Below are 23,812 nucleotides of genomic sequence, written 5' to 3'. Positions count from 1 at the left end.
CCCCATCCATCTTAACCAAAATCATGAACTGCCTTTGATAACTCCAAGATTGTCTATGTTGACTATAGTCACATTTACTTCCTTTCAGAGCCAGACCATAACTTACTGTCATTATGGACTCCACAGAAGAATGGATCATTTTGTCAATTTAGAGGCTTGAGATGAAATGGTAACATAACAACTGCTACACCACATTGAAATAGAATGATGAGAATGGAAAAATAAATGATATTTCTATGCTACACCGTTCTATTTTGAAGTGGTGGTGCTACTTTAGTGCCAACAGTATTTCCATATTTACAAAATGTGACAACATTTATGTCTTTTATGTTTCATTTGTAAGCAGGTTTGCAAACAAAATGTGTTAATGATTTTAATGATTTGTGTTGAAACAGCCTATTACACACAGTCTTCTTATTTAGGGCGGCAGGTAGCCTAGCGGTTAAGCGTTGGTCCAGAAACTGAAAAGTTACTGGTTCGATTCCCTGAGCCGACTACGTGAGAAATCTGTCGACGTGCCCTTGAGCAAAGCACTTTACCCTAATTGCTCCTGTAAGTCACCCTGGATAAGAGCGTCTGCTAAATTACTATAATGTAAAAAAATGTAAATGTTATCAACAGCAGGATAATCTCTCCATTCAAGAGTAATTTACCCAAAGATCCATCATCTCTGGAAGCAGACTAGCCTACTACACTGCATCAGCTATATTTCTGCTAATCATATCCATGAGTCATTTCAACCCCCCAAAATCTATTTGATGGTGTTGAATCAACGTGGGAAAAATTATTGGATTTAAAAAAAAGTCATAAACGTAATGGTATTTTGTCATTTTTTAACCCAACTTTTAACCTAAATCCAATAACATTGTGACATTTTTTTGTTGATTTCACTTTAAATTCACATTAGTTGACAACAACTCAACCAGATGTAAATCAAAACTAAACATTGAACTGTGCCCAGTGGGAAGGGTCAATGCTATTTGGAATCCTTGGGGCGTCCCTAACCCATTGAATTTGAAATGTAAAATGGTTAAGTAAGGTTTATGGTTAGGGTTAGGTTTAGGGTAGGGACGTCCCAAGAATCCCGATAGCACTATCCTAGTGGAAAGCTTTCACATGCAGGAATTCTGACATGGCTGAGACGCTGGGCTGAAAACTATTTCAACAGATCATATTCTATCAAATCCAATGGTTATCTACAATGTAGCATTGGCAAGATGTAGGTTCTAAAACGTAGATTAGGTGGAATGTAAATAAGCACGAGAGTGCGCAACAGCTTCTCGCAAACAAAGACACAAGAACTAAAAAGTATTATTAACAAGTATTGTTATTACTGACCAGTTAACATGCAGTTTAGATGTCTGTCACATAAGACTGTTTGCCATTCGGTAAAAGAAAAGACCCATACTCCGCTTTAGTAAGCCTCACTTATGAATGGGTTTCAACACATCAAGAAAGGTCCTCCACGGAACATGCTGCACGCAGTGGCTGATAGACAATGAGATTCAAACGTTCTAACCCCTCCCCTCAGCGTCTCCTCCCAGGCAGCGCTGTGCTGGTGAGAGCTGGAGGAGAGGGAGAAGGGATAGAGAGAAGGGATTTTTTTGGCCAGAGAAAAGCAGGCAGGTTCAGTGTATAGTAGGTTTGTGAACTTGGCTATTTGGCTATATTCTGTTTTGTTTTAGGGGGAATACATGCAGATAAACATATGTATTGCATTGCACTTCATGATGTTATTTCACTTTAATGTCTTACTCTTGTAGTAACCCTGCTCGCTCACAAAGTACTAAATTGTCTTAATCCTGATCTGATTCAAGCTCTCTGACACACAGCTCAGCTCAGCCACACTCACTGACCTCTCCGTTAGTCTTAGAGGGTTCATAGCCTCTCTGATTCCCTGTATGTAATATCCTGTCCATGTATCCACCACATTCATTGCATGTTGATTGACCTGACTCAAGCTCACTCACACTCTCATTGACCTCTTTGCTAGTCATAGGTGTGATGTGATTCCCCCGTCTGTCCATGTATCCCTGACTGCATTCCTTGCATGTTCTGTTGTCCTCACATACACTACATGACCAAAAGTATGTGGACACCTGCTTGTCAAACATCTCATTCCAAAAACATGGGCATTAATATGGAGTTGGTCCCCCCTTTGCTGCTATAACATCCTCCACTCTTCTGGGAAGGCTTTCCACTAGATGATGGAACATTGCTGCGGGGACTTGCTTCCATTCAGCCACAAGAGCATTAGTGTGGTCAGGCACTGATGTTGGGCGATTAGGCCTGGCTCGCAGTCGACATTCCAATTCATCCCAAAGGTGTTTGATGGGGTTGAGGTCAGGGCTCTGTGCAGGTCAGTCAAGTTCTTCCACACCGATCTCGACAAACCATTTCTGTATGGACCTTGCTTTGTGCACGGGGGCATTGTCATGCTGAAATAGGAAAGGGCCTTCTCCAAACTGTTGCCATAAAGTTGAAAACACAGAATCATCTAGAATGTCATTGTATGCTGTAGCATTAAGATTTCCCTTCACTGGAACTACAGTAAGTGGCTTAGCCCGAACCATGAAAAACAGCCCCAGACCATTATTCCTCCTCCACCAAACTTTACAGTTGGCACTATGCATTCGAGCAGGTAGCGTTCTCCTGGCATCCACCAAACCCAGATTTGGCCGCCGGACTGCCAGATGGTAAAGCGTGATTCATCACTTCAGAGAACGCTTTACCACTGCTCCAGAGTCCAATGGCGGCGAGCTTTACACCACTCCAGCCGACGCCTGGCATTGCGCACAGTGATCTTAGACTTGTGTGCGGCTGTTCAGCCATGGAAACCCATTTCATGAAGCTCACGACCAACAGTTCTTGTGCTGATGTTGCTTCCAGAGGCAGTGTGGGACTCGGTAGTGATTGTTGCAACCAAGGACAGACCATTTTTACACTATATGTGCTTCAGCACTCGGCGGTCCCGTTCTGTGAGCTTGTGTGGCCTACCACTTCGCGGCTGAGCCGTTGTTGCTCCTAGATGTTTCCACTTCACAATAACAGCACTTACAGTTGACCGGGGCATTCTATGACGGTGCCACTTTGAAAGTCACTGAGCTCTTCAGTAAGGCCATTCTATTGCCAATTTTTGTCTACGGAGATTGCATGGCTGTGTGCTCGATTTTATACACCTGTCAGCAACGGGTCTGGCTGAAACGGGTGTTCACATAGTTTTGTATATATAGTGTAGTTCCTCCATACATGACTTATCTTCCTCAGGATGTCCCAGGGCCGGCATAATAGGCTGGCCTTAGGGGGCCTGGCCCCACCCGACTGTACCTCCTTGCCCGTCCAAATAAAATATTTAAGTATTGATAAATTATTTGACCGAGACGCGCGCCGACAGAAAGAAGCATCTATCTCAGATTAAGCATCTGAGTGAGTGAAACAGCGCCCCTCTGTCTCAGTATGTGTAGCCCATGTATCTGATGCTGTCTTTACAAAAAGAGTATGGCATGTCCTCGTTGGCTTAGCACAGTTTCTCTGGACCCCCGCAAAGTCGGAGTCATGCACTCACAAAGTATAGACTACAGATCGCTACACTTTGTGAGTCATGCACTAGAGTACGGATCACTGTCCATGGTTCTGAAATTGCAACTTCTACGTGGCTGCCTAGCGATAGGCTATTTGATTATGTGGTGCAAGTGCTTGTAGTAGCCTATAGCTTTTCTTTAATGGACACATGTTTATTTTTATTTGGTCGTCATTTACTAATGTTAAGCCTAACGTTTATGGTTCATGAAGCTATAGGCCTACGGTGTCGCAATGCTGCTATTTAGAATGTTGGCTGGTGGCAATAATATACACTGAGTGTACAAAACATTAGGAACACCTTACTAATATTGAGTTTCACCCCATTTTGCACTCAGAACAGCCTCAATTCGTCAGGGCATGGACTCTACAAGGTGTCTAAAGCGTTCCACGGGGATGCTGGCCCATGTTGACTCCACTGCTTCCCACAGTTGTGTCAAGCTCTCAACCCACTCAAACCAGTGCACCTGGCAGCTACTACCATACCCCGTTCAAAGGCACTGAAATATTTTGTCTTGCCCATTCACCCTCTGAATGGCACACATACACAATCCATGTCTCAATTCTCCTAAGGCTTAAACATACTTCTTTAACCTGTCTCCTCACCTTCATCTACACTGATTGAAGTGTATTTAACAAGTGACATCAATAAGGGATCATAGCTTTCACCTGGATCCACCTGGTCAGTCTGTCATGAAATGTTTTGTACACTCAGTGTATTTACTTGTTCAGTAATTAAAGTGGGAAATTCAAACATTTTCGATGCGATTATTATTTAATTTTGTATATATATATATCTTGAATATACAACTGTACTGTAGACCTATAGCCTACCTTAGCCGTCCTCGTGCTCTCTCGCAGCTTGAATATAATGTTTCTGTTGTGTACAACCAGTCTATTAATGCCAAATCATACAATCAGTCCACCATAAAAACAATGGCTTACTAGGGATTGTTTCATTATGCAGACAATGCAGTCTAGCCAATTAGCCTATCCATAGCTATATACAGTATTTATCTGGTAACCTATTTATATTACTACATATTGGAATATATAATGTATTACACATTGGAACACGGACACCACACTGTCGGGGCTATGCGTCTCGTCATTCATAGGCTTACCAGTGTTCACAGAAGGGGGGTCGCTCTCATGAGCGCCGCTGGGTCTCTGGCAGTCATCAGCTTGGTTTTCTGAGAGAGGATGAGAGGAGCAGGAGGGCTGGCACTCTCACTAGAGAAACTGTCACTATTCTCGAGGGGAAGAAGAAGAGGAGGCCCAAGCAGTAAGGTCTCTGTCGGGACTGGGAGGCTACAATGGTTCCTCAATTAAAAGTTTCGAGATTATGCCATGGGACTTTGAGGTAATTTGTGGTTTAGTACGTTACCCTGCGTCACTGCTTCATTGCACCAGATCACCGCAAGGGGGAGTTAGAGCGCTGATTATGCTTTTGGGTCCGAAGGCGTTAATGTGTCTCTACCTGAATGAATGCTGTAAATGAATGGGCAACATAAACCAAATAGACACGGATAATTGTGCAAAACTGATCAACTTCAAAATGGAATTGGAATTAACTGAATGATGAGCATGAACAAGAAGAGGGTGATTGAATTTAGAACAATAGTGTAAGAATTGCTATTCCTCTGTCCCGCACGCACACTCGAAAAAATACACTTCTTTTTTTGTTTCTACTTTTTCAGAAGAAGCTGTAACTGGACTGTAGCTTATTACTTACTAAAACTGTTGTTACACTAAGGTGAAATGAAAATGTTCAGTTATATTCCATGATATTCTTAAAATATATGTGTTGACTGAATATAAGCAGCAAGTGATGTCTGCTAAATAAACAAGTTGATGGCGCAGTCATATAGCCTTCGGCTACTAGGCACAGATAAAATACAACTCAAAAAAAGATTTAACATATTTTTAAGACCTGAGCTATTGAATTGATTTGTTTTATTTATTACATTTACTTGTGGAATGTTACAGAATAGATAACAATATAAATAATAATCTGGTGGCATTGGTAGAGAGTCAGGCGGAGAATGGCGTGAAAGTGCACTGTACTGTAAGTACGCTACAAAGCTGTGGGCCAGGTGGAAATGGTTTAGCAGCCTTTCCAATAAATTGGGATACAAAAGAAGCCATCCACCCTTGATGTCAATGTCAGATTTTTATTCTAACTGAATCTCCATTAGGATATTGGTTAGGCTACAATTAGGCTGTGGAAAAATGTAGCCTAAATAAATAAGGAGTAAGCCTATTATTTTGCTCAATCACGTACAGTATCCTACAGCTATTGTATACAGTAATAATGTGCCTATGAACCAGAGTTACACTGCTAGCACTGAGGCGTGTGCTCTAGTAGGAAGTCCACTGTGTGCAGCTCACCATGCACTATCAGCTCCAATATAAATAACATGAGCAAGTCTACTTTTGATAAGCTTCCCAGTAAAGCATTAAAAACAATCAAGCAAACCAGAAAAGTGATAAAATAGCCCATATTAACATATAAAGCCTAAGAAACAAGGTAAATGAAGTCAATAACTTGCTTGTAATGTCATGAATCCCGCTTCCTGTGTCGGTTCCTGCCTGAGTTGCCTGTTTTCTGTCCTGGAGTCTTTTTCCCTGAGTTTCCTGAACGCACCCTGTCTGGTTGCCGGGCGACGAAGCAAGGCGGGAGATCTCTCCATTACCCGCACCTGCATCTCATCAGCTATCTGCACACCTGGTTCTGATCATCACCTCTCCACTTCATAAGCTCTGACCTGACATCCATTCCCTGCTGGATCGTTAGCAATGAACAGTATGTTGTGCCTGCGTATCAGCCTCAGATTACTAAAGAGTTAGTTTTGCTGTTCTGTTACTTTTTGCTTGCTGTGAACTCACCTTCGTTTCCTCTGTCTACAGTTACTCTCCCGGAATATTCACTCTGGTCGTCTGTGGCTTCAGAAATATCATTGGATCTGCCCATTCACTCCCACCAACTCACCTCCACTGACAGCTCCGTCACCTGGATTCTCCTGCTTCCACATTTAAGTCTTTAAATAAATACTCACCTTCATTCTACTCACCTTGTCCTGGTCTGCTTCTGGGTTCCGCTTTAGAGAATTGTGACATGTAACAGATTACGTTCATGTTCTGACTATCTCTGAAACTCACTTAGATAATACCTTTGATGATACAGTGGTAGCAATACATGGTTATAACATCTACCGAAAAGACAGAAATGCCAACGGGGGCGGTGTTGTGGTCTATATTCAGAACCACATTCCTGTAAAGCTTAGAGAGGATCTCATGTTAAGTACTGTTGAAGTAATATGGCTACAGCTACATCTGCCTCACCGAAAGCCCATTCTTGTGGGAAGCTGCTATAGACCAGCAAGTGCTAACAGTCAGTATTTGGATAATATGTGTGAAATGCTTAATAATGTATGTGATATCAACAGAGAGGGATATTTTCTCGGTGATTTAAATATTGACTGGCTTTCATCAAGAAAAGACTTCAAACAGTAACCAGTGCCTGCAACCTGGTTCAGGTTATCAGTCAACCCACCAGGGTAGTTACAAACAGCACATGAATTAAATCCTGTATTGATCACATCTTTACTAATGCTGCAGAAATTTGCTTTGAAGCAGTATCCAAATCCATAGGATGTAGTGATCACAATATAGTAGCCAAATCTAGGAAAACCAAAATTCCAAAGGCTGGGCCTAATATAGTGTATAAGAGGTCATACAATAAGTTTTGTAGTGATTCATATGTTGATGATGTAAATAATATTTACTGGTCTGTGGTGTGTAATGAGGAGCAACCAGACGCTGCACTTGACACACTAAGAAAATGACTGTAAAAACTGTTCAATCCCCTGTGATTGATAAGGAATTTAAAAATGGTATGGTTGAGAGGGATGAGGCAAAAGGTATGCCAAGTAAGTCTGAAAGCACAACCGATTGACAAATGTATTACTTTCAGCACGCATATAGGGAAGGAAATTCAACAAGCACAGCACTATCACAAATGACTGATGATTGGCTGAGAGAAATTGATGATTAAAAGATTGGGCTGTTTTGTTAGACTTCAGTGCAGCTTTTGACATTATCGATCATAGTCTGCTGCTGGAAAAATGTATGTGTTATGGCTTTACACCCCCTGTTATATTGTGGATAAAGAATTACCTGTCTAACAGAACACAGAGGGTGTTCTTTAATGGAAGCCTTTCCAACATAATCCAGGTAAAATCAGGAATTCCCCAGGGCAGCTGTTTAGGCCCCTTACATTTTTCAATCTTTACTAACATCATGCCACTGGCTTTGAGTAAAGCCAGTGTGTCTATGTATGCGGATGACTCAACACTATACATGTCAGCTACTACAGTGACTGAAATGACTGCAACACTTAACAAAGAGCTGCAGTTTGTTTCAGAGTGTGTGGCAAGGAATAACTTAGTCCTAAATATTTTTAAAAACATTGTATTTGGGACAAATCATTCACTAAATCCTAAACCTCAAGTTGAGGTGACTAAACTGCTTGGAGTAACCCTGGATTGTAAACTGTCATGGTCAAAACATATTGATACAACAGTAGCTAGGATGGGGAGAAGTCTGTCCATAATAAAGCGCTGCTCTGCCTTCTTAACAGCACTATCAACAAGGCAGGTCGTACAGGTCCTAGTTTTGACCTACCTGGACTACTGTTCAGTAGTGTTGTCAGGTGTCACAAAGAGGGACTTAGGAAAATTACAATTGGTTCAGAACAGGGCAGCCCTTAAAAGTACACGGGGAGCTAACATTAATTATATGCATGTCAATCTCTCATGGCTCAAAGTGGAGGAGAGATTGACTTCATCACTACTTGTTTTTGTAAGAAGTGTTGACAAGCTGAATGTACTGAGCTGTCTGTTTAAACTACTAGCACACAGCTCAGACATCCATGCATACCCCACAAGACATGCCACCAGAGGTCTCATCACAGTCCCCAAGTCCAGAACAGACTATAGTCCACACAGTACTACATAGAGCCATGACTACATGGAACTCAATTCCACATCAAGTAACTCATGCAAGCAGTAAAATTAAATGTAAAAAGCATTGGGGTCTGTGAAAGAGACACACAAAGGTACAGACACACACATATCTACAGAAGAGCTAGCACACGCACTCTACACACACATGCATTGTAATATTGTTGTATGGTGGTATTATACATTTTGTATTGTAGATTTGTAGTGGTGTAATAATGTTATATGATGTACTGTTTTATCTTTTGTTTTATATGTATTGTAAGTGCTTTAATGTGTTTGGACCCCAGGAAGAGTAGCTGCTGTCTTGGCAGCAGCTAATGGGGATCCCTAATAAATACAAATACAAAAACAAAAACAAATACAGTATAGGCAACTCCAAACGCCCGCAGAGGTTGTGAAATACAGTATGAACACGAGACTCAAGTTGCGGTTCATTTATTTATTCAAGGCTCCCTTTGTTATTTCATTTTCGTTTAATAAATAAAATGCTTGAACGAATGATTAATATATATTGAAGTAGCAATTGAACGAGAACAGTTTGGAGATAATGGGGAAATTATCAGACCAAATGTGAGGACACAATAGTTCACCTGATACAAGACAAAAGTTACAAATGTATCAATATCACAGACCAGATTTGCCCTAACAAAAAATGCTTCAACCCCCTTCAGTGAATTCAAAAAGTATTCAGACCCCTTGACTTTTTCCACATTTTGTTACGTTGTAGCCTTATTTTAAATTTGATGACATTTTAGAATAAAAGCTTTTTTCCTTCATCAATCTACACACAATACCCCATAATGACAAAGCAAAAACAGGATTTTAGAAATATCACATTTACGTAAGTATTCAGACCCTTAACTCAGTACTTTGTTGAAGCACCTTTGGCAGCGATTACAGCCTCGAGTCTTCTTGGGTATGACGCTACAAGCTTGGTACACCTGTATTTGGGAAGTTTCTCCCATTCTTCTCTGCAGATCCTCTCAAGCTGTCAGGTTGGATGGGGAGCGTCGCTGCACAGCTATTTCCAGGTCTCTCCACAGATGTCAAATCAAATCTAATCTAATTTTATTTGTCACATGCGCCGAATACAACCGTTGTAGACCTTACAGTGAAATGCTTACTTACAAGCCCTTAACCAGTAAACAAGTAAAAAATAGATAAGTACAAATAAAAAAATAAGAAAAATAAATTTCCGATCGGGTTCAAGTCCGGACTCTGGCTGGGCCACTCAAAGACATTCAGAGACTTGTCCCGAAGCCACTCCTCCATTGTCTTGACTGTGTTCTTAGGGTCGTTGTCCTGTTGGAAGGTGAATCTTCGCAACAGTCTGAGGTCCTGAGCGCTCTGGAGCAGGATTTCATCGAGGATCTCTCTGTAATTTGCTCCGTTCATATTTTCCTCGATCCTGACTTGTCTCCCAGTCCCTGTCGCGGAAAAACATCCCCACAGCATAATGCTTCCACCACCATGCTTCAACGTAGGGATGGTGCCAGGTTTCCTCCAGACATGATGCTTGGCGTTCAGGCCAAATATTTAAATCTTGGTTTCATCAGACCAGAGAATCTTGTTTCTCATGGTCTGAGAGTCCTGTAGGTGCCTTTTGGCAATCTCCAAGCGGGCTGTCATGTGCCTTTTACTGAGGAGTGGCTTCCGTCTGTCCAATCTACCATAAATGCCTGATTGGTGGAGTGCTGCAGAGATGGTTGTCCTTCTGGAAGGTTCACCCTTCTCCACAGAGGAACTCTGGAGCTCTGTCAGAGTGACCATCGGGTTCTTGGTCACCTCCCTGACCAAGACCCTTCTTCCCCAATTGCTCAGTTTGGCCGGGCGGCCAGCTCTAGGAAGAGTCTTGGTGGTTCCAAACTTCTTGAAAAATGTAAAATAGGGGGTATCGTCAGTTTTTCAAGCCAAAACGTCTTGATGGCTGTCACCAGTTCATCTTTGCTGTAGGCTTGGCAGATTTACGGATTAATGTTTTCAGTTGATGCCAAACAAGTTCGATCGGGTTTAAATCAGGAGACCTACATGTCGAGATGAAACAAATGCTTTTGGATATACTGTAGGCCTACCATAGGTGAGGTGAGTGTCACTAGTGTTGAGTAATGTGCTGTGAACTCCTCCTCTCAGAGGAAGCCACCTCGCTGGGAGCCCAAATCTCTCTCTATTAACTCAAAAGGGCATTTGATAGCATGAATAAAGGCAAATCACATGGATGGGACAGTATTCCTCCTGAGTTCTATTTTAACATTTTGGAATCAATCAGCACCACTATTGCTCGAAATGATTAATACAGCCGTTCAAAAAGGTTCATTTGGGAGAGATGTGAACACAGCACTAAATTGTTTGTACTTTGTTCTGGGCCAACTGTCATTTTCCTATGTCCCGCTTTGTGGCACTTGACCATATGACTGGGCAGTAGTCCAGGTGCGACAAAACTAGGGCCTGTAGGACTTGCTTTGTTGATAGTGCTGTTAAGAAGGCAGAGCAGCGCTTTATTACAGACAGACCTCTCCCCATCTTAGCTACTGTTGCATCAATATGTTTTGACATGACAGTTTACAATCCAGGATTACACCAAGCAGTTTAGTCTCCTCAACTTGCTCAATTTCCACAAGATTTAGTTGAGGTTTAATGTTTAGTGAACGATTTGTCCCAAATACAATGCTTTTAGTTTTTGAAATATTTAGGACTGGTTTATTAATTGCCAGCCATTCTAAAACTGACTGCAGCTCTTTGTTTAATGTTGTAGTGAAATCACTGGATGGGGTAGCTGACCACAGGAGGCTGCTGATAATAATGTCTGGAACGGAGCAAATGGAATGGCATCAAAAACCCAGAAACCATGTGTTTGATGTATGTGATACCATTCCACCTATTCTGCTCCAGTCATTAACACAAGCCCATTCTCCCCAATTAAGGTGCCAACAACCTCCTGTGTAGCTGACGTGTATAATGTTGAGTCATCAGCATACATAGACACACAGCTTTACTCAGTGCCAGATCATTAGTAAGATTGAATAAAGTAAGGGGCCTAGACAGCTGCCCTGGGGAATGCCTGACTGGATTATGTTTGAGAGGCTTCCATTAAAAAACACCCTCTGTGTTCTGTTAGACAGATTACTCTCGATCCACACTATAGCAGGGGATGTAATGCCATAACACAAGTTTTTCCAGTAGCAGATTATGAATGAGAATGTCAAAGCTACACTGAAGTCTAACAAAACAGCTCCAACAAGTCATTTGTGTAAGTGCTGTACATGTTGAGTGCCCAAGTAGTGATGAAGTCAATCTCTCCTCCACTTTGAGCCAGCAGATATCAACATGCATATTATTAATATTAGCTCTCTGTGTACATCCAAGGGCCAGCCGTGCTGTCCTGTTCTGAGCCAATTGCAATTTTCCTAAGTCCTTTTTTGTGGCACCTGACCAGGTGTGACAAAACTAGGGCCTGTAGGACCTGCCTTGTTGATAGTGCTGTTAAGAAGGTAGAGCAGCACTTTATTATGGACATACTTCTCCCCATCTTAGCTACTGTAGTATCAATATGTTTTGACCATGACAGTTTACAATCCAGGGTTACTCCAAGCAGTTTAGTCACCTCAACTTGCTCAATTGCCACATTATTCATTACAAGATTTAGTGGAGGTTTAGGGTTTAGTAAATGATTTGTCCCAAATACAATGCTTTTAGTTTTAGAAATATTTAGGACTAACTTATTCATTGCCACCCACTCTGAAACTAACTGCAACTCTTTGTTAAGTGTTACAGTCATTTCAGTCTCTGTAGTAGCTGACATGTATAGTGTTGAGTCATCCGCATACATAGACACTCTGGCTTTACTCAAAGCCAGTGCCATGTCATTAGTAAAGATTGAAAAAAGTAATGGGCCTAGACAGCTGCCCTGGGGAATTCCTGATTCTACCTGGATTATGTTGGAGAGGCTTCCATTAAAGAACACCCTCTGTGTTCTGTTAGACAGGTAACTCTGTATCCACAATATAGCAGGTGGAGTAAAGCCATAACACATAATTTGTAAGTGCTGTGCTTGTTGAATGTCCTTCTCTATAAGCATGCTGAAAGTTTGTTGTCAATTTGTTTACTGTAAAATAGCATTGTATCTGGTCAAACACCATTTTTTCCAATCGTTTACTTATGGTTGATAACAGGCTAATTGTGCGGCTATTTGAGCCAGTAAAGGGGGCTTCACAATTTTTAGGTAGCGGAATGACTTTTGCTTCCCTCCAAGCCTGGGGGCACACACATTCTAGTAGGCTTAAATAGAAAATATGGCAAATAGGAGTTGCAATATCGTCCGCTATTATCCTCAGTAATTTTCCATCCAAGTTGTCAGACCCCGGTGGCTTGCCATTGTTGATAGACAACAATACTTTTTTCACCTCTTCCACGCTCTCTTTACGGAATTCAAAATTGCAATGCTTGTCTTTCATAATTTGGTCAGATATACTTGGGTGTGTAGTGTCAGCAATTGTTGCTGGCATGTCATGCCTAAATTTGCTAATCTTGTCAATGAAAAAATTATGAAAGTTGTTGCCAATATCAGTGGGTTTTGTGATGAATGAATCCTCTGATTCAATGAATGATGGAGCTGAGTTCGTCCTTTTTGCCCAACATTTCATTTAGGGCGCTCCAAAGCTTTTTACTATAATTCTTTATATCATTTATCTTTGTTTCATACTACAGTTTCTTCTTCTTTTTGTTTAGTTTAGTCACATGATTTTTCAATTAACAGTACGTTTGCCGATCTGCTCTGCAGCCAGACTTATTTGCCATTCCTTTTGCCTCGTCCCTCTCAACCATACAATTTTTCAATTCCTCATCAATCAACGGGGATTGAACAGTTTTTACAGTCATTTTCTTAATGGGTGCATGCATGTTACTAACTGTTGCCCGGAGCTCCCCCATTTGATAGCACCGTCGAAGGAGCACAGCATGAGGAGAAAGGCAATCAACGATGGTCACGTGTAACGAGCCTTGGAAGCTGAAGACAGTGACCTGCCGCAAAGCAACCCAACGAGAGGCCCGAAGTGGATACAAACAACTAATAGTTTCGCCGTGCTGGAGCCTGATCTTCCTGCACCTTCATCGCTGGGGGTGCCTTTGTCTGCGGCCGCAGTACCTACTACTACGACTTCGAAGTTGACGTTGGCAACCTTCCATCCCTGCTCTGGATCGAGCGGGGCTTCTCCATATGTCGGAGGCCTGCATTCTGTGAAGCGTGGGTGTGTGCGGATTTCCTCGTCCTTCTCGCCACCTGTGATTTTGGGCAGCTCTATGGTAAGAAATGTGACCGTTCCTGGTGCAAAAACAATGTCCTATCCCGGAGCTTGAGTAAAGGACATTACTAATCAGCTCCCGAATGTATTAAGTCAGGACATGGAACTCGACTATATTGTAGTCCATGTGGGTTTTAATGACATTATGAAGGGCAGCTCTGAACAGTTGAAACTGGATTTAAAAGAACTGATTGACTCTCTGCTAGACTCTAACAAAAAAACACATCATATCTGGCCCTGTGCCCTCTCTGAATCGTGGCATTGAACGCTTTAGCAGGATTCTTGCTCTTCACAAACAAAAAAACAAGTTTTATAGGGGTCCATAATAAATACAAATACAAATACAAATACAAATGTTACACATTGTACCTTCTGAAAGTTCCGTGCAATGGTATGAATATCTGAGTAACACACTTTTGGACAGGACTGAAAAAGTAACGTAGTAATCACACTGTTGTGAGGAATCAAGAGTTGTTAATACTTTATCCATCTGTTGACACTCATCAATCTATCTCTGGACTATCAGTCATTTTGAACAATGCCACTAGGTTTCCTGAACAATGCCACAAAGACTTCCATTGGTCCCACTAGGGTTGAGTTTACTGACTGACATTCCAAACGAAGTCACCAGTCATCTTATATAGAAGGTAATGTGAAGAATTTAAAAAAAATTTGGTGGCCGGCCCAATGCAACTCTTTCTTTAGGCATTCCTCCATTTCCTAGGCATTGTGAGGATTGATTGTCATGCAAACGTATTGTGATTCCCCATGAGTCCTGGAACAGCTTTGTACTTATTAAAATCAAGGACGTGCCTACAGATATGGAGTTTTCGCCCACGCCCTTCTTCACCACACTGTCTGTGTGGGTGGACCATTTCAGAGTGTCAGTAATGTGTACGCCGAGGAACTTGACATTTTTCACCTTCTCCATTGCGGTCCTGTCGATGTGGATAGGGGCATGCTCCCTCTGCTGTTTCCTGAAATCCACGATCAGCTCCTTCATTTTGTTGACGTTGAGGGAGAGGTTATTTTCCTGGCAATACTCCGCCAAGGCCCTCCTCCCTGTAGGCTTTCTTGTCATTGTTGGTAATCAAGCCTACTACTGTTGTGTCGTCTGCAAACTTTTATTGAGTTGGAGGCGTGCGTGGCCACGCAGTCATGGGTGAACAGGGAGTACAGGAGGGGGCTGAGCACGCACCCTTGTGGGGCCCCTGTGTTGAGGATCAGCAAAGTGGAGGTGTTGTTTCCTATCTTCACCACCTGGGGGCATCCCGTCAGGAAGTCCAGGACCCAATTGCACAGGGCGGTGTTAAGACCCAGGGCCCTGAGCTTAATGACGAGCTTGAAAGGTTGCTATGGTGTTGAAGGCTGAGCTATAGTCAATGAACAGCATTCTTACATAGGTATTCCACTTGTCCAGATGAGACAGGGCAGTGTGCAGCGCGATGGCGATTGCATCGTCTGTGGATCTATTGGGATGGTAAGCAAATTGAAGTGGGTCTAGGGTGTCAGGTAAGGTAGATATGATCCTTAACTAGCCAATCAAAGCACTTCATGATGACATAAGTGAGTGCTACGGGGCGATAGTCATTTAGTTCAGTTACCTTTGCTTCCTTGGGTACAGGAACAATGGTGGACATCTTGAAGCAAGTGGGGACAGCAGACCGGGATAGGGAGAGATTGAATATGTCCGTAAACACTACAGCCAGCTGGCCTGCGCATGCTCTGAGGACGTGGCTAGGGATGCCGTCTTGGCCGGCAGCCTTGCGAGGGTTAACACGCTTAAATGTCTTACTCACGTCGGCCATGGAGAACAAGAGCCCACAGTCCTTTGGAGCGGACCGTGTCGGTGGCACTGTGTTATCCTCAAAGCTGGCGAAGAAGGTGTTTGTCCGTGAGCAAGATATCGGTGTCCACGACGTGACTGGTTTTCCCTTTGTAATCCGTGAATTTCTGTAGGCCCTGCCACCTACGTCTCGTGTCTGAGCCGTTGAATTGCGACTCCACTTTGTCTCTGTACTGACGTTTTGCCTGTTTGATTGCCTTACGGAGGGAATAGTTACACTGTTTGTATTCAACCATATTCCCAGTCACCTTGCCATGGTTAAATGCTTTGGTTCGCGCTTTCAGTTTTGCGCAAATGCTGCCATCTATCCACGGTTTATGGCTTGGGTAGGTTTTAATAGTCACAGTGGGAATGACATCCCCTATACACTTCCTGATGAACTCAGTCACCGTGTCCGTGTATACATCAATGTTATTCTCAGAGGCTACCCAGAACATATCCCAGTCCGAGTGATCAAAATAATCTTGAAGCATGGATTCCGATAGGTCAGACCAGCGTTGAATAGACCTTAGCATGGGTACTTCCTGTTTGAGTTTCTGCCTATAGGAAGGGAGGAGCAAAATGGAGTCATGATCTGATTTGTCGAAGGGAGGGTGGGGGAGGGCCTTGTAGGCATCCCGGAAGGGGTTGTAGCAGTGGTCGATTGACTACAGTCAATGTGTTGATAGAACTTGGGTAGAGTTTTCCTCAAAGGACACTGTGTGCTAGACACAACTGCATACTTCAAGGAGTAGGGCATTCAAGTAGGGGTGCATTCTTAAATTCACTCTGGCTATCTACTCCGATTTCAGAGCACTCTCGTCTGAGTGTGCCAGAGTGCAGAATAACTGATGAATTTATGAACGCGCTGAATATGACTGGTGTCAGTAAACATTGGCAAAAAAAGTGATTAAATTGTTGCCAGCAGCACAGTTATAGTCACTAACGCTCTAGATAACATGAAAAGAGCCTAAACTGCTCTGCTAGGGTGAATAAAATGGTCAGAGTGAGGTGTTCTCTCATTTGTGTCTGGAAGTAGCTAGCAAGCTAGCCAACTTTAGCCAGTTAGGTTGGGTGCTTGACTGCCATTGTGAGGTCATAATGCTTGGATCAACCCTATTCCTCTGCCATCAACCATACTCCTTGGCCAGAGCGTCCAGTGTGCGCTCTGAACGCTCCGAGAGCGAAACGCTCTGAATTTACAAACAGACAATCTGACAACACGCTGAATTTACGAAAGACCCAGAATGCACTCTGACATACTGGAGGCAATTTACGAACGCACCCCTAGTCTGATGGTGACTCTGTGATGTCATCGGCTTCCCCCCTCATGAGGATACCTGGACCACCTATTGAGATGTGCTTTTGTTTAGTAAATCATTTGTTAAATTAGGTTAAAATTAGATTAGAGTAGGACTTTAAGTTGACACTGGGCCAAACCCTTTTCTTGACTGGGACATAGCTTGATAGCTATTTGTTGTTGTCTGCTGAAGGAGAGGGGGAGCAAGGTCTTCTGTGTGATAAAGAATGGGACTGTCTGTTTACAGTCAACTCTGTACTGTAGTCTGTCTATCAGCCCAAGGGAAGGGGTTCTGCCTGGTAAGTACTTTGACAGCTACTGTATTTCCAATTGCATAAATTACTGGAGATGGACCAAGGGTTGTGTGCCTACTGCCCACGGGATCCAAACAAGTGAAAACTATTTGATGAATGTGTAATTAATAAATAATGTGGTAGCTTGCTATGGCCAGCAAGACCCGAACGTTGAGCCACAATATTAATAACTGTGACTCTAAAGAGAGATACTGTAAATACATGTTAAACAGGTCTGCTATGGCGTTAAGTATGACACATAGCCTACCATGAATGACAGATATCTTGTGAACAAATCTTGTCTTCGTTAACATGAAGACATACAGTGCCTTGCAAATGTATTCATCCCCTGGCGTTTTTACTATTTTGTTGCAGTACAACCTGTAATTTATTGGATTGTTATTTGGATTTCATGTAATGGACATACACAAAATAGTCAAAATTGGTGAAGTGGAATGAAAAAAAGAACTGGAAAGTGGTGCATGCATATGTATTCATCCGCTTTGCTATGAAGCCCCTAAATATGATCAGGTGCAACCAATTACCTTCAGAACTCACATAATTAATTAAACAAAGTCCACCTGTGTGCAATCTAAGTGTCACATGATCTGTCACATGATCTCAGTATATATACACCTGTTCTGAAAGGCCCCAGAATCTACAACACCACTAAGCAAGGGGCACCACCAAGCAAGCGGCACCATGAAGACCAAGGAGCTCTCCAAACAGGTCAGGAACAAAGTTGTGGAGAAGTACAGATCAGGGTTGGGTTATAAAAAAATATCAGAAACTTTTAACATTCCACGGAGCACCTTTAAATCCAGTATAAAAAAATGTAATGAATATGGCACCACAACAAACCTGCCAAGAGAGGGCCGCCCACCAAAACTCACAGACCAGGCAAGGAGGGCATTAATCAGAGAGGCAACAAAGAAACCAAAGATAACCCTGAAGGAGCTGCAAAGTTCCACAGCGGAGATTGGAGTATCTGTCCATAGGACCACTTTAAGCCGTACACTCCACAGAGCTGGCTTTATGGAAGAGTGGCCAGAAAAAAGCCATTGCTTAAACAAAAAAATAAGCAAACACATTTGGTGTTCGCCAAAAGGCATGTGGGAGACTCCCCAAACATATGGAAGAAGGTACTCTGGTCAGATGAGACTAAAATTGAGCTTTTTGGCCATCAAGGAAAACGCTATGTCTTGCGCCTTACCCAACACCTCTCATCACCCCAAGAACACCATCCCCACAGTGAAGCATGGTGGTGGCAGCATCATGCTGTGGGGATGTTTTTCATCGGCAGGGACTGGGAAACTGGTCAGAATTGAAGGAATGATGGATGGTGCTAAATACAGGGAAATTCTTGAGCGAAACCTGTTTCAGTCTTCCAGAGATTTGAGACTGGGACGGAGGTTCACCTTCCAGCAGGACAATGACCCTAAGCATACTGCTAAAGCAACACTTGAGTGGATTAAGGGGAAACATTTAAGTGTCTTGGAATGGCCTAGTCAAAGCCCAGACCTCAATCCAATTAAGAATCTGTGGTATGACTTAAAGATTGCTGTACACCAGCGGAACCCATCCAACTTGAAGGAGCTGGAGCAGTTTTGTCTTGAAGAATGGGCAAAAACCAAAAATCCTAGTGGCTAGATGTGCCAAGCTTATAGAGACATACCCCAAGAGAATAGTTATGCACGCTCAAGTTTTCTGTTTTTTTTTTGGTCTTATTTTGCATCTTCGAAGTGGTAGGCATGTTGTGTAAATCAAATGATACAAACCCCCCACTTAACCAGGCTTATTGTGCATCCCAAATGGCACCGTATTCCCAATACAGTGCACTACTTTTGACTAGGGCCCTATGGGCCCTGGTCAAAAGTAGTGCACTCTATTGGTAATAGGGTGCTATCTGGGACACGTCCTTATTCAGCACACTGTGTACAGAGCCCTAGCTGACTCCACAAAGACTGCCAAAGACAGTGACTAATATGGTGAATTATAGCTGATAGATTATGATAAATGACGCTGAAAGAGATTGATATGCTGTCCAGTAAGGTATTCCTGCTGCGGTCCAAATGAGTTGTCTTAAAAAATATATATTTTGTGTGACACACTTTATTCAAGAAGAATCACTTGTTTGTCAACATTTCATGTAACAATAGGAGAATAGAATAGAATAGAAACCAGTCGTATTGCCTTTATTTAACCAGGTAAGTAATTGAGAACCCAATATATTTTACAATAACGACCTGAAAAACCTACATAAGTTGATTTATTCGAAAGAGAGTCTCCTGTATCCTAAATTACCTTCTATTTACCAAGATACAAACCTGACCCCTGAATTTTCAGGCTACATTTTTGTCCCCATTATAAACTCCCCTGATTTTGAGGTAAGAGCTACCATTGTCTCATGCGTTCTGACCTACAGGGGCCTCATTTATCAATGTTGTGAAGAAACTAAAATACTACTTACGAACAGAATTTAGAATGTTCGTAAACATAGAAAAAGTGTGTTCTATCAACAAGTCTATGAGCATCATACGCACAGGGTTAAGTGCCTTGCTCAAGGGCACATCGACAGATTTTTCACCGTGTCGGCTCAGGGATTCAAACCAGTGACCTTTTGTTTACTGGCCCAACGCTCTTAACCGCTAGGCTACCTGCCACCCCAGCCATTGATAAATACAAATTGTTCTCAGCCCCATGCTAATGCACGGCCTTGGCTGTTTGCATTCCGAAAAGTCCCTAATTAACCATATATGGTCAAAATCATCATATTTTTAACCCGTGGGGAATAGACAATGCCATACCATGAAATACAATGGTGCAACCAAAGAAAACGAACAAAAAATGTACTTTTCTGAGACTGAAATAGAGGCGCTAGTATCAGAGATTGAGTACAACCAAAATGTTATATTTGGCTCGCTCAGTTGTGGCTTGAAAAGGTAAAAAAAAAAACATAGCTACAAAGAGAGGACCAAAGAGGACAATTCAAGTTGTTTAGCAAATATATTTCAAATGATTTGGAAAATAATTGCCATTTCTAAAGCAACATGAATTAAATGAGTAGGCAACACTCACCAATAAGCCATCCATCCTCAACAGCTCCCTCCTGTAGACGTACAGTGGGGACATTTTTTATTTAGTCAGCCACCAATTGTGCAAGTTCTCCCACTTAAAAAGATGAGAGAGGCCTGTAATTTTCATCATAGGTACACGTCAACTATGACAGACAAAATGAGAAAACAAAATCCAGAAAATCACATTGTAGGATTTTTAATGAATTTATTTGCAAATTATGGTGGAAAATAAGTATTTGGTCAATAACAAAAGTTTCTCAATACTTTGTTATATACCCTTTGTTGGCAATGACACAGGTCAAACGTTTTCTGTAAGTCTTCCCAAGGTTTTCACACACTGTTGCTGGTATTTTGGCCCATTCCTCCGTGCAGATCTCCTCTAGAGCAGTGATGTTTTGGGGCTGTCGCTGGGCAACACAGACTTTCAACTCCCTCCAAAGATTTTCTATGGGGTTGAGATCTGGAGACTGGCTAGGCCACTCCAGGACCTTGAAATTATTCTTACGAAGCCACTCCTTCGTTGCCCGGGCGGTGTGTTTGGGATCAATGTCATGCTGAAAGACCCAGCCACGTTTCATCTTCAATGCCCTTGCTGATGAAAGGAGGTTTTCACTCAAAATCTCACAATACATGGCCCCATTCATTCTTTCCTTTACACGGATCAGTCGTCCTGGTCCCTTTGCAGAAAAACAGCCCCAAAGCATGATATTTCCACCCCCATGCTTCACAGTAGGTATGGTGTTCTTTGGATGCAACTCAGCATTCTTTGTCCTCCAAACACGACGAGTTGAGTTTTTACCAAAAAGTTATATTTTGGTTTCATCTGACCATATGACATTCTCCTAATCCTCTTCTGGATCATCCAAATGCACTCTAGCAAACTTCAGACGGGCCTGGACATGTACTGGCTTAAGCAGGGGGACACGTCTGGCACTGCAGGATTTGAGTCCCTGGCGTCGTAGTGTGTTACTGATGGTAGGCTTTGTTACTTTGGTCCCAGCTCTCTGCAGGTCATTCACTAGGTCCCCCTGTGTGGTTCTGGGATTTTTGCTCACCGTTCTTGTGATCATTTTGACCCCATGGGGTGAGATCTTGCGTGGAGCCCCAGATCGAGGGAGATTATCAGTGGTCTTGTATATCTTCCATTTCCTAATAATTGCTCCCACCGTTGATTTCTTCTAACCAAGCTGCTTACCTATTGCAGATTCAGTCTTCCCAGCCTGGTGCAGGTCTACAATTTTGTTTCTGGTGTCCTTTGACAGCTCTTTGGTCTTGGCCATAGTGGAGTTTGGAGTGTGACTGTTTGAGGTTGTGGACAGGTGTCTTTTATACTGTTAACAAGTTCAAACAGGTGCCATTAATACAGGTAACGAGTGGAGGACAGAGGAGCCTCTTAAAGAAGAAGTTACAGGTCTGTGACAGCCAGAAATCTTGATTGTTTGTAGGTGACCAAATACTTATTTTCCACCATAATTTGCAAATAAATTCATAAAAAATCCTACAATGTGATTTTCTGGATTTTTTTTCTCATTTTGTCTGTCATAGTTGACGTGTACCTATGATGAAAATTACAGGCCTCTCTCATCTTTTTAAGTGGGAGAACTTGCACAATTGGTGGCTGACTAAATACTTTTTTCCCCCACTGTATAGGCCAACATTGCTGTTCTGCAACATTGAGTCGTGCGTTCTACCTGGCCATCTTGCCACCACATTCAGTAGCATCTTCGACACATAAAGAGTGGAAGCCTTTTCTGTTCACGTAGTTTAAATCGTGTTGGGATGGTGATTTTATGGAAATGTGGGTGCTGTCTATTGCTCCATTCGTATTTGGTAACCCATTGATGGCATCATGGCAAAGAAAACCGTCTTGACTTCAATGTGTTGTGCGATGGTGTATGGAAATTGTATGTGTTACTGTTCGTTTTGCTGATGATTGCATCCAAAACATTGGCTCATCGAGGGCTGTGATATGCCAAATCTTCCAACAGAACAAGATCAGCCATCTCTCATTCGATTTCCCATTAGCTCAGTCTTTTATAGTATTTCAACAACGGTTTCACTTTCACACGTACTTCTAATTTAACAAATTACTGTACTTTTTATGGATTAGTATTGTAACAAATGCACTGATGTGGTCAAATTATATAGCATGTCAAGATATGTTGCATGAATTCACAATGGGAAAACAATGAAATCGAAAAAAAAAAAATGAATTATTACTCTCACATTTTCAACATACTGTATATTTTCCCCATTCTATGCTTGACAAGCAGTTCCTTTATTCCACCACTTAACACTATGCGCATGCACGGTCATGGCTGTGGGTAAATTTACACACACTCTCAAGCCAACGTTTGTATTGATAAATCGAGCACTTTGTGTGGAATTTATCCCACGCATGGTTTATGAACAGATTTGTGCCTACGCATGATTGATAAATGAGGCCCCAGGACTCTAGACATGCTACACAAAAGGAGTGACCCCTCATCATCTCCCCATAAAACCGATTCAACACTGTCTCATACAGTGCCTAATTTTGAGCAGGTACACTGTCTCAGTGTGACCATATACAAAATATTTGGTATTGGGTCCAATGAAATTATTTAGAAGCATGAAAACGTTGTATAATGTGTGTGCATTGCTTAATGCAATTAAGTTGAATTGAGACTTAAGTAAGATATCCACGCTATCAAGTCTAGACCATTGCATGCACCTGATAGCATTTAATCTAGCATCATTACTGAATGATAGGCATTGACATGGAGTTACAGCGACAGTTACAGCTGCATTATGTCACATTAAGTACAGTAGGCTAGAAACCTCATCTTTGCAGTGACAGCAGCATGAACCTGCCAATCAGTCAGAGTAAACTTTCGTCCCAAATGGCACCCTATTCCCTGCACTCTGGTCAAAAGTAGTGCACTATATAAGGAGTCGGGTGCCATTTGGGGAGGGTGCCCAGGGTTGCTGACCGGCTGCGTGGTTCACATTTTTCAGTTTTAATAGGTCACTGGATCAGAGGCCATCATTCACAGGTCAACAACACCTTTGGCCCTGAACCATCTGTCCATGGTGACACTTCAGGGATATTCCAGGGAAATTACAGGGGACACCATAGAATTACATTTATAATACTAATAATTATATTTCTATAAGAGACATTACAGGAATACTACAGGAACACTACATGGACTAGTATTCATGTCAAGGCAGCCAAATCAGTAAGGGAGCAGATCTTGGGGATGAGAATCACTGATTATAAGTTGCGCTGGATGAGAGAATCTGCTAAATGACTAAGGTTTCAATGATAAGGTGGATGAAAATGGCTGCTCTATAATGCTTTGCTCTCTTGTATATATTTATTGTGTTGGTCAGACTGGTTGACCCTCAATAGAACACACAGCCATAGCAGCAGTT

General features: G+C 42.3%; 1 protein-coding gene across 1 annotated transcript in view; it reads right to left on the bottom strand.

Annotated features, from left to right (window-relative positions):
* Nucleotides 1–23,812, bottom strand: part of arhgap24 (Rho GTPase activating protein 24) — a 152,879-nt gene that overhangs the window by 37,258 nt on the left and 91,809 nt on the right. The gene's annotated exons all lie outside the window — the stretch shown is intronic.

The sequence above is a fragment of the Coregonus lavaretus genome, assembly GCF_964263955.1.
Source record: "Coregonus lavaretus genome assembly, chromosome: 4".
Lineage (NCBI taxonomy): Eukaryota > Metazoa > Chordata > Actinopteri > Salmoniformes > Salmonidae > Coregonus > Coregonus lavaretus.
This window is presented reverse-complemented; position numbering and strand designations above follow the sequence as displayed.